The following is a 16,511-nucleotide window of genomic DNA, read 5'->3' on the forward strand; positions in this document are numbered from 1 at the left end:
TCTAATACTTAGGGGGGCACTAAAATAACACTAAAATAACACTTTCTCCTACGTTTTTCAGTCTTACAATTGATGAAATAACTTTAAAATTTTGAAATATGTATTGAAAAGTAAAACCATATTAAAATAAACCATTTTAATACTAATATAAAAGTTTTTAGTTTGTTGCGTTCATGTAAATCCAACGGTTATGTTTTCTTGTTAGCTATTACTAATTAAAAAGCATGTCTAATATAATTCTAACATAAGATTTAAAAAAATGGTACTCCTTTTCTTTTATAACATCTACATTTTTCTAGAATGTTCCCATTTAAGCTTGGTCAGTTTAGTAAATATTTTAGTGCAAGTCCAGAATCCAACAAAATTTTTAAAAAATACAGAAAAATCTTTATGATGTACATGCCCGTCATAGAGCAAAAATATTATATTAAAAAAATCGCATAAACTGATCAAGCAGTTTTTTTTTTTTCACTATGAAAATCAAATGACTATGTGATATGTTGGTTTTTGATCAGGAATTTTTACCAAAAGGGGATCACTCAATTCAGACTATCAAGATTTTAAAATCAGGCGTATAATGACTGCAATATACTATTACTCACTAAAAATTGTAACAAAAAAATGATTTTCTATATATAAAAAAACTACATGATCAGTTTACGTGATTTTTGAAATATGATATTTACGTTCTGTGACATGTACGTATATCATGGGAATTTTTCTGTATTGTTGTTTTATTTATTTATTTTTTTTTTCAATTAGGTTGAATTCTGCACAAGGACCAATATTTTTAATATATCAAATTGCTCATATTTGTGATTCTTTTTTGTTTTATATCTTATAATAATTATTTCACAAGGGAATCAAAATCTTGCAACGTCTTGACACTATCAGATAACTTTGATTACTTTTGTGGTGGTCGAAACTCACTGGAATGTGAGATGCTGTGTTCTTCCATATTCTCACAGTCATGTTTGTCAGGTAACACAACCTGGTTAAGGTCAATAGAGTTGCTTCCCTTTCAAATAAGTAATCAATACGAAATAACCATTCCGAAGAAAGGAGCATTACGAAGTAAACAAGATGGACGAAATTAGTTAATCATCGTAAGATAAAAAAATTACATTAACATTTCATAATTGTAATTTAGGGAAACTAAAGCATTGGTAGAAATTAGGTAGAAAGAATTACAAAATCTATAGTTTTAAACCATAGTTGAGGAGATCATTAAGGTTCTTATAATTGATTTTTAACCAATTTAAATAATATTATATGAGGAGTTATTTCGTGTAAAAAGTTAATTTATTTTACATATCAAAACTCGAGAAATGCACGATTAAAATGTGTAAGCATTCAATAAGCAAGAAATCAACATGACTTCCAGTTGCCATTTTGTAGACCAAGTAGCAGCCTTGACCTTGCGACTAAAAATCAAAATCGAGTCAAAATGGAACAGACCGACGGGACTTTGGTGAATCTGTTTAGTTCGTATCTTTATGAATTTATGTGGAGAGAGATTAAATTCGACGAAATCCTTTGCTATATCACATGCATTTCATAACAATTTAGACAACTTGCATTTTTACTTATGTAGAATAAATGCAAGAAAAAAAAATGAAAAATAATTTAAACAATTCTAAAACAATTTTTTATTCTAAAGTAAAAAATTTTCTATACTTTAGAATGACAAATAATTTAAGCAAATTTTAAACAACTTTTATTTTAAGTAAAATATAGTGTTAATTTAAAATTAAAAACATTTTATGTAGAATAAATGCATGTGATGCAGAAAAGTATTTCACCGAATTTATTATTAATTCCAATTCAAACAAAATATTGCATGACTACTGGAAAATTTGTGAAATAAATGATTTATGACAATTAATATATGTTTAAAATACTGAAAAGAAAGGTATTGCTTGCTAAAAATATTATTTTGAAGAGAAAAACTCTATTAAGATGATATTATTTATAAAATGCGATTCTATAATTATATGTAAGCAAAATTACATATGAGTATTGCGTTAGGATCGAACTTTAAAACAGCTGATTCGTATCTGAGTCTATTAACCGGCTACACAAAAGGGAACTAAAGTCGTTCTCAAACGATATAAGAATAATCTATGATTTTACGTTGTCTTAAAAATCATGGTTTTAAAATCTGAATTTCTGAAATTAAATCTAAACAACATTTCTTTCATTTATTCGTTAGAAATGATTGGCAGCACCCTTCTTCTGCACATAGCATGATAAAAGCAATTACAAATGAAACAAAAAACAATGTGTAAACGATCATGTATGCAAAAATATTTATTCTTTGCGAACATGAAACAGTCTGCTTTAAGATCACATCCATAAAAATATGTGCAATGAAGTCTGAGAAGGATTCATAGAGGTGTGTGTGTGTGTGTGTGTGTGTGTGTGTGTGTGTGTGTGTGTGTGTGTGTGTAGAAGCTGAGGGTAATGTCTCACATGTCGTGAAATGCATGTGCATAGAGCATGAGTGTTGGCGTGTTCGTTTATCAGAAGCAGAAAGGGGAGATAATTCGGGTCAGAAACATTGCCTGGTGAATGCATGTATAAGTGTGTAGAAATTGAAAAATATTTAAGATAGAATTGATATGTAGTTTGCTTGAAGCATTGTGTGGGATAGGTATGTAGTAGAGATTTAGATGGCTATCACAATGCAAGGAATGAGATATAGCCTGTGGTGTTGGAAGGAGACGAAATTGTTTTCGTCTTCCTCCAACAACTTTATCTCATTCCTCGCATTGTGATAGCCTTCTAAATCTCTACTACATAAAAATATTTAAGTAAATTAAAATATGGATTAAATAATTCTCCATGCATGAAAAATGTATAAGGAAAATAAGACTAGTTTGTAAACAATTTTGTAAGCATATAAATTAAATAGCAAAATTATATTAATTTTTTGGAGGGAAATATTTAAAAATTTTGATAATTACTAAAATAGAAAAAGAAATGTTGAAAAAATAATTATGTTTACTTCAACAACTAAATTTTACTCCATTGATTTTCTTTTGATGGATTATTTATTCACATGCTATATAAACACACACAAAAAAATTATTAATTTAATTAATTTTTTGTTCATTTCTTGGAATATACGTAAGTTTGTAAATGTTTCATAAAATTTAAATATAAACTCGAAAACCTTACAAAAATAGAATATTTTATCTGTTGAGTTTTTATTTTCACTTTGGCTTTAGATTTTAACTAGCAGGGAGGGGCGTCTGGCTTTGCCCGGTTATAAAATATGCTTAAATATGATATTTTACTTTGTCCAGATTTCGTATATATTATTATAAAGTTGTGATTTCAAAAGTAAAAAAAAAAGTATTTTGGTGCTATCAACTAGAATTCAAAGCTGGTGACGTTACCACTGTACCAACGTGACACACATATGAACTGATTAAAACTTAAAAATTAAAAATAAACTAAGATGAATATACAAAATGTAAAACATTCTTTTCAATTTGGACCCATTTTTGATCCATCGAAAACTATTTTAACCAGCTAAAGACCCATAAAAGGACAGTCTGTAAAAAATTGAAATCTACTTTTAGTTTTAGAGGAGATAGAGTTTGAAAATATGAAGACAGACATATAACATTTTTTATATTTATGTATATATATATTTGAAAAATATAAGTTTGAAAATATGAAGACAGATAGACATATAGCCATTCATATATTTAGACTACCGGGTGGGGGCTATACGCTTAAATATAATATTTTAATTAGAGTTTGAAAAGATAGACAGACGGACATATAGCCTTTTATATATTAGATTAATGAATGTAATGTTTTAAAATTTAATTCCTTCATTAATTTTTAGATTTAAATTATGCTTAAATTTTATTAGCAGGAATATAAACTGGAGGAAGCACATATTTTTGAGTAATATAAAAGTACACTTTTTAATATTTCTAGAGAAATGATAAAGTTGCTCCAAAAAAGCAATTTTAAATGTTTTTATACATTCATTTGTAATCTGTTCAAAAAAGTTTGTTTAAAAAAAATGTCTGCTAAAACCTTTTTGTACCAAATTTCATTGTGAGTCAAGAAATCATACTAAATCAATCTAGTTTGAGCAAAATATGACTTGCAAGTAATACATGCTTATTTCCATAAACATAATCAAGCCACATTCCTAACACAATCGAATGCATTTAGTACACTAAAGATTTCTTACTTTATTTGAGAGTTACCACTTATCAAGGCCCGAAGACCACTCAAGGATAATGATTACTGAATATAAGGTGGTAGTGTAGTAATCATTAGTGGTGTAAATTGGGTAGAATTTGATTATTTATGGGGACGGCTCAACAAGAACTTGTTTACATTGGATTTGAAGGCTACTATGTTTTATTCAGCCGGGAAGCAGGCCAGCAGAACTGTGTTCTACAGGCAGGCAGTTCAAGAAAAGAAGCATTGTTCATTTAGACACAGTAAGCGTGTGGGAGTAATCGTTTATATTGGTTATAGCTGGTCGTTTTTTGCGAAAGTTTGGCAAGATGAGACCATAGATTAGAGCCCAGATGAGCACTTGTCATGCAAATAGGGATAGAGCAGAGGCAGGCTTGCAACGTCTCTCTGTGAGAAAGTGGTTGCAAGGAAGAGAAAAGGGGAATAATTTATTAGGTTTTGAAGCCAGTTTTGAACTCTATCAAGGCGTGTGCCAAGCAGCTCCTGTCCAGATGTGACGACAGTACTCAATTTTAAGGTGTACCTGGCTCTTATACAGATAGAGGATTGCAACGGCAGTGAGATACTTACTGGAGTGCTAGAGTGATCCAACCATTTTACCAGCAGTCTTGGCAGCAGATTCAAGATTTCTAAAATATGCTTGTTTGAATGAAAAAATAAATTCAATGAAATAAAAGTCTATTGGTAAAAATAATTTAGATTTATCCGTTATTTATAAATAAGCCCTTATCCTCGAATGACCTTTGGGCCTTGATAGGTGTTGACTTCCTTGTAAAAAAAAAGCAAGAAATTATGTTTAACTCAAACATTTAAAATCTTCTGTTGCATCAAGTAATTTAAAAGTAGATATTTTAAAACTGAAGAAGATATCTGCAAAATGTATGAAAAGGCAAAAATAAAGGATTAGTTTCAAGATATTTTTGCACAGTATTTTTGACAACTTCTTTGATAACAAACCAAATGCTGTTAGTTTATGCCAGGTTACCATCAAGGTTGAAATAAATCAAATGTTAAATTAATTTTTTGGCCCATACCAGTTGTCTGCACTTTTAAACATGAATGCAACAGCTTAAGAACAGAACATCATTTCAGATCAGTTACTCGGCCATGACAATAAATACAAAGAAATAATTACGGCTCTCGGCCCTATTTCAATGACTAGAAAATATATTGATCATATTTCTTGACATCCCCTTAAGTAATCCAATTTATCAAATTTCCACTACCAATGATTGCTACGGCATATTTCCTTTGACCATTGTACACTCATTAACCCTTATCCTTGAGTGACCTTCGGGCCTTGATAAGTCGTGATTCCTTTGTAAAAGCATAACAAAAAAATTTTAAATATCAGATCACGTCTGCTCCCTTGCCCCATGATCATGTTACATTTTTGGCAAGATTTATTTTTTTCTGTTTGGCAACAGGACGCTTGTTTCAGTTTGGCTAACTACACTAGTCTAAATGATTAACTGTAACTTTCACAAATATGAACTACTCATCTAGCTGTTAAGTAACTTCACTAATCCAGTCATCAACATGATTAGCTACATTTGCTAATGGTCCACTGACTTTATCCAGTTGTTGACTAACTTCACTTGTCCAATAAACTCAATACTTGCCACATGGTTCTTACACTTGATTAGCCCTAAACCAAGCCTATTAAACTACGTCTATTTTCCTTGACCAGTTTCTTGTGATCAATCTGTCCTTTGCAGGGCCATTTTCCTTCACACATAAGAGCTTTGGGGTGTCAAGCCAATCACCATCAGTGTTTCTTCATCGCCAATGATAAATGACCTATATTGTACTTAATTGTAAACCGGCTATTTTTTATTGAATGGTTTATCATGCTTCCTTGTCCATTGATCTATTTTTGTGTGTCGTACATCAGCCCTTGCAATAAATGGTGACTCCGACGTGATCACACAGGAAACAATTGGGCAAAGAACATGGCAGAAGGCACAGCTGAACCAATAATCAAAGTATCAGATGCGTTGGTGTATTTGTTGCATCACAACATAGTGGAAGAGAGATCGGCTAGTCTGCACACAACCAACCATGATTTCAAACAATGACTCTGCAGAAACAATCATCAATATAATGAGTCGTTCACTTGATGGATAAAAGCCAAATTCTTGAACAAACATCACGCTCATATATAGAGCGTTACCAATCCTCCTCAGTTAATGTTGTAACTACAGAATATTTTTCAACTATGCGCTTGTAAAATAACTCCAAAATGCAGCATGACACTTCAAACAGTTCAGATTTACATGAACCACAACGTCTGACAACAATAAAATGTATCAAAACTGAAGTGTGTTTGTAAACTTATTGTTGGCCATCGCTAACTTAGTGTTCTTGGTGATATTTATCTGCCTCCCTTAGTGGGATTTGAAGAGCCAGCGTCCCAGAGAAAGAACATTCTGGTCTTTAAAAAAATGCCTTTGCAGCTCTGTTGGCATTACCTGGTAATGGTGCCTCCGGCAATTCGCAATAAACTAACCCCTTCTCAAAGGAAGAAGATAAAGCCTGTAGATGTGTTTTTCTATGTTGCAAAAATGCCCACTTCGACCAACGTTGCAAAAGAACCCACTACAACCAACAAACTGTTGCAAGAGAACCCAACTACAACAACCAACGTTGCAAGAGAACCCACTACAACCAACAAACAAAGGAACCCAAATTAACAAACTGTGCAAAAAAAAAAAAAAACACTCCAATCAACTTTGCATAAAACTCACTTGGCCAATGTTGCAAAAGAAGCCACTCTGATCAACTTTGCAAAAAATCCATTTTGACCAACTTTACAAGAAATTTACTTCAATAAATGTTGCAATCAACTTTGCAAAAAACTTACTTAAATCAACTTTTCAGATTCACTTGTCAATGACTCATTTCAGACATGAGTGCTTATTCGGTTGTTAAAATTTCTTCCGATGATTTTCTAATTTGATACAATCAATTTTCGAAAAATAAGGATCTTGTTGTTCATCTGTGAAAATGATGAATGACATCTGCTGAGAGTTTATTTAATGTGAAGTTTGTTTGCGCAGAGCCAGCCTCATTCTCTTGTCCCAATCAGCCTGATCCAGTGGCAGGACATGGTCATGACAGCTGGAGACAAGGTGGGATGCAGGAGCTGCCAGAAGTGTCAATATCCTCCTACATACAGCGCCTGGTATTCCCAACTGGTTACTTATCTGATACTGGCTAGGATGAACGTTGCTTAACTTTGGTGATCTAATGAAGACCAGTGTGTCAACGTGATTTTGCCGTCTGATAACAATTAACTTCCTTGTTAATAATCTTGATACAGTTTGGTTATACCATATATCGTTCCATTAAACAAAAACAGATGGCAAATTCATTTTAGGTCGATTACAGCAGTCAGCATTATCAAACAAGAATCTCGCAAATAGCAAACGAAAAGGCCAGCTATTCAGCATTGATTAAAAATCAATACATAGCATTAGTCCCTTCCTTATTTTCTGTTCCAACTCCTGGAAACGCTGGCGATTGAAGTTCATGTACCTGTCCATCTCTGATTCACAGCTCCAGGACCATATTAAATTACTGGCCAGATAATTTTTTCTGTTTGTCAACAGGACGCTTGTAACAATTTGGCTAACATAACTAGCTAATATGAAAAACTGCTAAGGTAATAACCACCATTAACTTCATCCAGCTGTTGACTAATTTCACTAATCCAAGCATCAACATGATCAATCGTTCCCATTAATCTACCAGTGACTCTGTCTGATTGTCGAATAATCTTGTTTCTTGGGCCGTCAACTTATTGATTACAGCTACATTCTACTCATCACATTTGGCCAGAATCCAGCTCATTAACTGATGTCCCTTTTTCTTAACCTTTAATCATCTAGTTTTTCTCAGGATAACTACAACCACTTGTGATCTATCTGTCCTTTTCAGGACAATTTATCTTTCAGTCTGCAAAGCTATTTTTCAACATTAGTGCAACCTCGACACTACAACCATCATCATTGGGGAATCATGCTAACCAAACGGTCACCATAAAAATTTCTCTGATGCCAACGATTGAACTTAACCATTAATAATTGTACCTTCTGGTGAAATAAAATCGGTTATTTTTATATTTAACTGAATTACTGTGTATGTGTCATCCTTCTTTACTTATTAGCATGTTGTCTTGTGCAAACATGTTGTAAGACTAATCACCATGCATTGGTCACTGCAACAATGTTTGTTTTATTATTTTAAAATAAAATGCAGTGTTATCAACTAAACGTAATAATGCAAAATAAATCAAACAATATTTTAACTAGGATAAATTAGGTTTCAAGGACGCCAGAAAAAATAAATATTTCGCTATATTAAAAATCGACAAAATATGACAAAAAAATCCAAACAACTCGAGTTTATTATCTGTTTGTCATATATACAGTATAATCACGTTAACACATCAGCTACCATCAAATCACCAAAGTTAAGCAATGTTGTGCTTGGTCAGCACTAAAATGGGTGATCATTTGGGATTCCCAGGTACTCTATGTGCTCTTCGCATGTTTCAGGATTGTTTCTACTCAATCTTGTTCCTCTCTTTGCCACTTGACCCAAGCAGTGCTGATTCAGGAGAGGTGTGGTTGGGATTGCGCAACCCTTACCTCACAATAATATGCGCAGCTATCCTTACAAGTATCTCCATTGTCTCTTGAGATTGAACGGAGTAATCATCATGTATGTCAAAAGTGCAGACTTGAAATCGTTTCTTTCAATTTGTTTATTTTAGAGGGTCCTTAAAACCAATTTGATCCTTTAACTGGTATTTTTTAAATTGTAGACAGTTTTCTAATATTTCTTTAGCTTTGACAAAACTAAATAATTATATGCTAGTTGTATTTATCCAGTGTTGCCCGGATGGAAGATTTAGAGAAAATAATTCAATATATAGCCATGTTTATATTTTATTTTTAAATATAATTGTAAAAGATTTTTTTTATTAGAGTTTAACTTTATTTTATTTTTATTTCAAGATTCGTTTAATAATTAAAAAAATAATTCCATATTTATTTATTAAACTTGCACATAGGCGGGAAACACATAGGCATGCAGAGAGACAAGATTATCTTCAGTTAGTTGTATTAATTATAAATTAAATTAGCAGTTAATTAAACGATTCCTAGATTGAAAAAGTGTTAATAAATACCTGTTTTGACTGTTTTAAGATGTTCATCTTAAGAAGTTATAACAAATTAATAATAATAAATACTATATAATAATTATAATTAATAATGATATGTAATAAATCTTATCTAAATTTTTATTAACTAGCATAGATAAATGATTAAAATAGGGGCAAGTAATAATAAAGGCATCATAAATAGCAGATTTTATTAATAACATGTTTTGAATGCATATATATTTGCAAATTATATTATCTGAGAGAAAAAATATAATATTTTATTATGAATGTTTTGAATTTAGATGAAAATCAAATGACTGCAAGTTTTTTAAAATATGTAATGAAGCACAAAAAGGGGAAATAAATCTTTTCAATCAGAGTTAACTCCCTTTAAACATGAACTCTTTAAAAAATAAAAATAAAAAATACAAAGAAGACGATTTCGTCACCGTTGATCAAAGGACGCCATTTTTCTCCTTTAAAAACACTAATTTGCTCAACTTTTTTGCGAACTCTTTATCTATTTAACTTCCGATTTGTGGAAAAAGGAGCAGCATACAAGTTTTATAAAAATAAAAACTGAATTTTTTCTATTGTTTTTTTTTTCTGTTCTTTAACGCATAACCATATATAACTTAAAAAAAAAAAAGATTGAAAATAATCATACAATTCTTCCAAATGTAAGCTTTTAAAACATAATTAAAATTGTTTAAACTTATTAATCATTTGGGGAAAGATATAAAATTTTTGACCTGTATGTTATAATAAAAGATTGTTTTACATGTACTATTGCGTGTTTGGCATATGGCGTTGTACTTATGTGCATTGAAAGTTTGTTGACCTTTGACCAGACCATGTTCCCCTTTTGGGAACATCATATTCTTAGTTTTAGAAAATTGGAAATGATAAACCTTCTGATCCATGATAATAGATATTTGTAGCTCATCTGAATTTGTGTGTTATCAGTTTGATTATTTTTCTTTATTCTTGGCGTTGTTTGTACAATCTGCAGTGGAATATAATATCATCTCAATGGTGCAAGTACGGTTTCTTTATTTATTTTACGTTTTATGATCTCTGGTTAGACCAGATTGCACTATAACATGAGAAAATAGTTTCCATTGAATTGATTCAATTTTTTCTTTTTTTTGTTACATTATCAAGTTGATTTAGACTTAGCTGTGATCACACGTAAACATTGTAACAGCAATGTTTGCTTTTGACTTTGTTCTATCATCCCTTCGAGGCATGTTTTAGAAAATTCAGTTTCAGGTCTAAGACTTTTTTGGCTGATGTTTAAAAGTTTCTGCTTATAACCAAATATCGATGCTAATTGTAAACAGGCTTTTGTGATTAATTTTATTTAAGACACATGTACCAATTGTGTCATCAAAACACTTTGTCCATATTTTATATAAAAGTTGCAATAGGTGTGTCAGAAACTTCGTGAAAAATATTGAATAATTCGACCCCCTGTCTTTCCAAGCTTATAACTACTCGAAAAATGTCATTCAAACCCTAATTTTTTTTCAATTAAAGGAGTAAGGACCAAGGTTTCATTTACTTTTTATACAACTTTAAAAGTTTACTTTGGAAGTATAATCCATAAAGAAAATAAACAACCCACTTTTAAAAGAGAAATTACGAGTTTTTTATATTTTATCCGCAGTTTCGTGTTAGGGGTGTCAAAAATTCCTACAAAAATTCTGATACACCTAAAGTTGCAATCAGTTCTGTTTGAAATAGAACCTCGTTTCTGAAAAAATTATTGATAGCTATTTTTTTCATTTTTTTTTTTTTCAAATTTATTAATTTTAAAAGTATAATTCATTCATCTCCAAAATACCATTTGTTAAAGTTCTTTAGTTGATTTCATATACAAATACTTTTTGAATTTATATGCAAGTGATTCTCAGCTGTTTTAGATGTAAATTCCTAACAACCATCAACTATTTTAATCATCTTTATTTTCTGTATTGCTTTTCCCCGTTTTATTTTGAGTAATAAACTCCTATTACTTGCAATTTATACTTCGATTCTAATTTCCTGACAGAAATGGTAAAAATGGTAAAAAAAAACTAAGCAAACGATATATCCACTTTATTTTATGATGGAAATCGTCCCAGCTAACTTGAGTCACTTGATGTAACGATATAAAAATAAAAAAAAGCTACTTCAAGGTACAAAACTTGATGTAACGAACTAAAAATAAATAAAGCTACTTCAAGGTATAAAACTTGATGTAATGAACTAAAAATAAATAAAGCTACTTCAGGGTACAAAACTTGATATAAAGAACTAAAAATAAAGCTACTTCAAGGTACAAAACTTGATGTAACGAACTAAAAATAAATAAAGCTACTTCAAGGAACAAAACTTGATGTAACGAACTAAAAATAAATAAAGCTACTTCAAGGAACAAAACTTGATGTAACAAACTAAAAAGAAAAAAAAGCTACTTCAAGGTACAAAACTTGATGTAACGAACAAAAAATAAAAAAGACACTTCAAGGTACAAAACTTGATGTAACGAACTAAAAATAAAAAAAAGCTACTTCAAGGTACAAAACTTGATGTAATGAACTAAAAATAAATAAAGCTACTTCAAGATACAAAACTTGATGTAATGAACTAAAAATAAAGCTACTTCAAGGTACAAAACTTGATGTAACGAACTAAAAATAAATAAAGCTACTTCAAGGTACAAAACTTGATGTAATGAAATAAAAATAAATAAAGCTAATTCAAAACTTGATGTAACGAACTAAAAATAAAGCTACTTCACGGTACAAAACTTGATGTAACGAACAAAAAAAAAAACTACGTCAAGGTACAAAACTTGATGTAATGAACCAAAAATAAAAATATCTACTTCATGGTACAAAACTTGATGTAACGAACTAAAATAAAAAAAAAGCTACTTCAAAGTACAAAACTTTATGTAACAAACTAAAAATAAAAAAGACACTTCAAGGTACAAAACTTTATGTAACGAACTAAAATAAAAAAAGCTACTTCAAGGTACAAAACTTGATGTAACGAACTTAAAATAAAAAAGACACTTCAAGGTACAAAACTTGATGTAACAAACTAAAAAGAAAAAACGCTACTTCAAGGTACAAAACTTGATGTAACGAACTTAAAATAAAAAAGACACTTCAATGTACAAAACTTGATGTAACGAGCTTAAAATAAAAAAGACACTTACAGGTACAAAACTTGATGTAACAAACTAAAAAGAAAAAATGCTACTTCAAGGTACAAAACTTGATGTAACGAACAAAAAATAAAAAAGATACTTCAAGATACAAAACTTGATGTAACGAACTAAAAATAAAAAAGCTACTTCAAGGTACAAAACTTGATGTAACGAACTAAAGATAAATAAAGCTATTTCAAGGTACAAAACTTGATGTAACGAACAAAACATAAAAAAGCTACTTCAAGATACAAAACTTGATGTAACGAACTAAAAATCAAAAAAGCTACTTCAAGGTACAAAACTTGATGTAACGAACTAAAAATAAAAAAAAAGCTACTTCAAGGTACAAAACTTGATGTAACGAACTAAAAATAAAAAAGACACTTCAAGGTACAAAACTTGATGTAACGAATCAAAATAAAAAAAGCTACTTCAAAGTACAAAACTTTATGTAACAAACTAAAAATAAAAAAGACACTTCAAGGTACAAAACTTGATGTAACGAACTAAAATAAAAAAAAGCTACTTCAAGGTACAAAACTTTATGTAACAAACTAAAAATAAAAAAGACACTTCAAGGTACAAAACTTGATGTAACAAACTAAAAAGAAAAAAAGCTACTTCAAGGTACAAAACTTGATGTAACGAACTAAAAATAAAAAAAGCTACTTCAAGGTACAAAACTTGATGTAACGAACTAAAAATAAAGCTACTTCAACGTACAAAACTTGATGTAACGAACTAAAACTAGCCAACAGTAAGTGTTAAATGGATAAATTCATAGAATGTGAGGACTAAAGGACAGAATAAGGGAAGCGGGAGTTATACGGCTGCTGAAAGTAAACCTAAGCTTTTACTCTCTTAAAAGTTGTTAACATCCATGAATAAAACTCGTGCTAAGAAACGGTCGTTGAACTTGTCACACGCAGGTCATCAATTGGCATCCACTTAATCCACACTATCTCCCTTTCAACATTATAGAAAGCTTTACTTTTTGATACTTTTGTTGGGTGAACCTCGGAAGCATCAACTGCTAAATCAAAGCTGTAAGAGTGTAGTTTATTGTTTAGAACATCTCAACCTTTTTTGTATTATTTAATGCCAAAATGTGGTAAATTTGCTGAAAATTTTATGCTTTAAGTTCTAAATATCATCAAATATATATTTATTTTTATTAGGTATGTTTCATTTAACAGTAATGATAGTTCCATTATTTCCATTTGGCGGACCAATGTTCGAATGTTCTGTTCGAATGTAAAAAGAAATTTGTCATAGTTGCGAACATTTTTGACTCCCATGAGTCGTCTTCAGGCAAATGATAAAAAATAATTGGGTTTAGTGAATTTATTGAAAAAGTTGATCAAATCCTTAAAAGCATTTAAGCGTACCCTCTCCCTCATATTGAGCCTGATTGATGGGCGGTTTGTTTATACGAATGAGTAGGGCTTCTATGATTGAGAGATGCAATATGAGATGGGTAGAATGGTGGTGTTTTTTATCAATAGGTTTCTAAATTCATGGAAGTTTGTGACTATAAGGAATTTCCTTTTACACTCAAACAGAATGTTCGAACATTGGTCCACCAAATGGAAAAGATGGATCGCGAGAAAAACAAACAGGAATTATCCCTGCTGTCCATTGAAACATGCATAAGAGAAAAAAAATGATGCTTAAATATACTAATTTATTTACGTTGTAGGTATATATTTCGTGAATAGTCTAGACGAGGAATTCTATGTGATCAAAGGTAGTTCAGGTATGATCATTTTGGGTCAAAATAGACCTGGAAGTAATAACAATGATACTTGAACATTGCTCATAAGCTGCTAAATTGGGATTTCAATCAAAGTTAAAGGTTATATCATCAGCACCAACTTGGTGTAAACCGTTTTAATAGTTCAAAAGACAAGAAAGTAATTTTTAATTTGTCAAAATCTTTTATCATTTTGTTCAAACTGATGATGGGACATCTTAACTGATGCCAGGTATTCACCTGCTATTTCATACATTCTAACCGAGAGGTCCTTTTAAAATTCTAACCATCCCATTAAGTGTAGTTGCTTGTATCTCTCTTGCACTTGGTTCACCGTTTATATTTTCTAAGTAGATTTTGAAATTCTTTTTCATGAGTCTAGTTGCTCCTATAATTACTGGAATAATGGAAATCTTCCTAAGATTCCAGTTTCTTTTCATGTTCGTACATAAGACTTTGGTATTTTGTTATGTTTTCCCTCTTAGCTCTGTTTAACCCAGCATCATTGAGAACACAAACTTCTACAAAGGTTGCTTCTTTCTTCTTGTCCCATATCACTATGTCAGGTTTAATAGCTCTGATTTCTAGGTACGCAGCTGTAGGGATTGCATGGTAAATGATGCATGATTTATTTCTGTTCTTTCTGGTATATGTTCCCCGCACGTGCTACTGCATTCGATATTCAACTTTTTAGAGATGGTCCAAAGGAGATATTTACACACTCCCTTGTGTCACATCATATAGCAGCCGTAAATGTACATTACAATGAACTGTGAAAGATGGATTTTGGGATGTTATGAGAGTGCCCAAGAATAATTACGCATATGACATAATCGTGTTGACACTGGTTTCTGTTATATCACCGAAGTTAAGCAATGTTGAGCCCGGTCAGTATCAGATGGATGACCATTTGAGAATAGCAGGTGCTGTAGGCAGGAGGACGTCAACGCCTCCCTGAAAGAACTGCAAAGCCTAACGTTGTTATCTCCCCTGACTGGAATATACATGTGACTTGGGACCGCTTGTGAATTTAATATTCCTTTGATATTTCCTCCTTCTAGGAAAGCTGCCTAGGGTCCTGGCCAACGACTAAAGCAGTTTATTGTAAGACCAAAATACAGTGGAGCTGCTTTCCAGATGACTATGACATGGTGGTTTTCAAGTCTAACGTAAACAAGTTCTTGATGCACTGTCCTCTAAAATAAATGAACTTATCCAATTTCCACCATCACTGACAATCACAGTACCCATTAATCTTTGCCCTTGAGTGGCCTCTGGGCCTTGATAAATGGTGACTGAGAAAAAAAAAATGCAATAAAAGGGAAGAATATGACCCTTTATCTAACTATCTTCTCTTTTTGTTTCAGTTTTAATAGTTTTATTATCAAACGTTCTATCTACGTTTCCCCTTCAGTCAATCGTTAAAAAGCTGAGAATCATTTGTATATGGAATTAGGATGCAAACTTCAGTGACTTTGTTATTGTCGGGCTGAGATATTGTTCCGTTTATCCTTAAGAGGTTATTTCTCCCAAGCTTTACCTCCTCTCTGAGAACAGGTTAGTTTATTACTAAGTATCCGAGGCGCCTCTACCTAGGAATCTCAACAGGGCTGATCAGGTCAGAGTGTACTTATCTTAATGCATTGACTAATCAAAACCACAATTAACCTTGTGCCAGACCTGGAGAGAATGTAAATGATGTGAATAGAACATCATTTTTTGTTTTATTTCGAAATTTCTAAACATTTTTTTTTCCGAAAATACATTTTTCGTTTTGTTTTTGTTTTCATACAGGTATCTATCTTGAATTAGAAAACGTAAACAAAAAAAAGGTAAATCAAATAAATTCATGTTAAATTTTTTGTATATTTTTTTTTAAAGGAAATCAAAATGAAATTGGGTGGATATGTTTAATAAAATGTAAAGTAAAAAAAGAAACCAAAAAAAAAAAAAAATGAAAAACTAAAAGGTCACCTGGTGCTCACAAATAAAACTCCATTAGATCCATTGAAATTATAAAATTGCTTTTATATGCAGAGATGTCGTAAGAGATAAAAAAAAAAAAATTTAAATATCAAAATTTCAAAATAAATTATTTTCCTGAACAGCTATTTGAACTCGAAACCCTTCAATGAAAAAAGTTTTTTTGTTCTTGT

At 31.2% G+C, this 16,511-nt stretch overlaps 1 long non-coding RNA gene across 1 annotated transcript in view; it reads left to right on the forward strand.

Moving 5' to 3' along the window:
* LOC145279598 (uncharacterized) overlaps positions 1-16,310 on the forward strand; it is an 18,647-nt gene extending 2,337 nt beyond the window's left edge. The window contains exons 1-2 of the long non-coding RNA XR_013868410.1: positions 1-2,421; positions 2,452-16,310. The exon at positions 1-2,421 is cut by the window's left edge and continues 2,337 nt beyond it. This is a non-coding gene — a long non-coding RNA (uncharacterized LOC145279598). The remainder of the gene's footprint in view (positions 2,422-2,451) is intronic.
* The last annotated feature ends 201 nt before the right edge of the window (positions 16,311-16,511 follow it).

This window comes from Euprymna scolopes, chromosome 7 (genome assembly GCF_053919585.1).
Source record: "Euprymna scolopes isolate OS-2025 chromosome 7, ASM5391958v1, whole genome shotgun sequence".
NCBI classification, from domain to species: Eukaryota; Metazoa; Mollusca; class Cephalopoda; order Sepiida; family Sepiolidae; genus Euprymna; species Euprymna scolopes.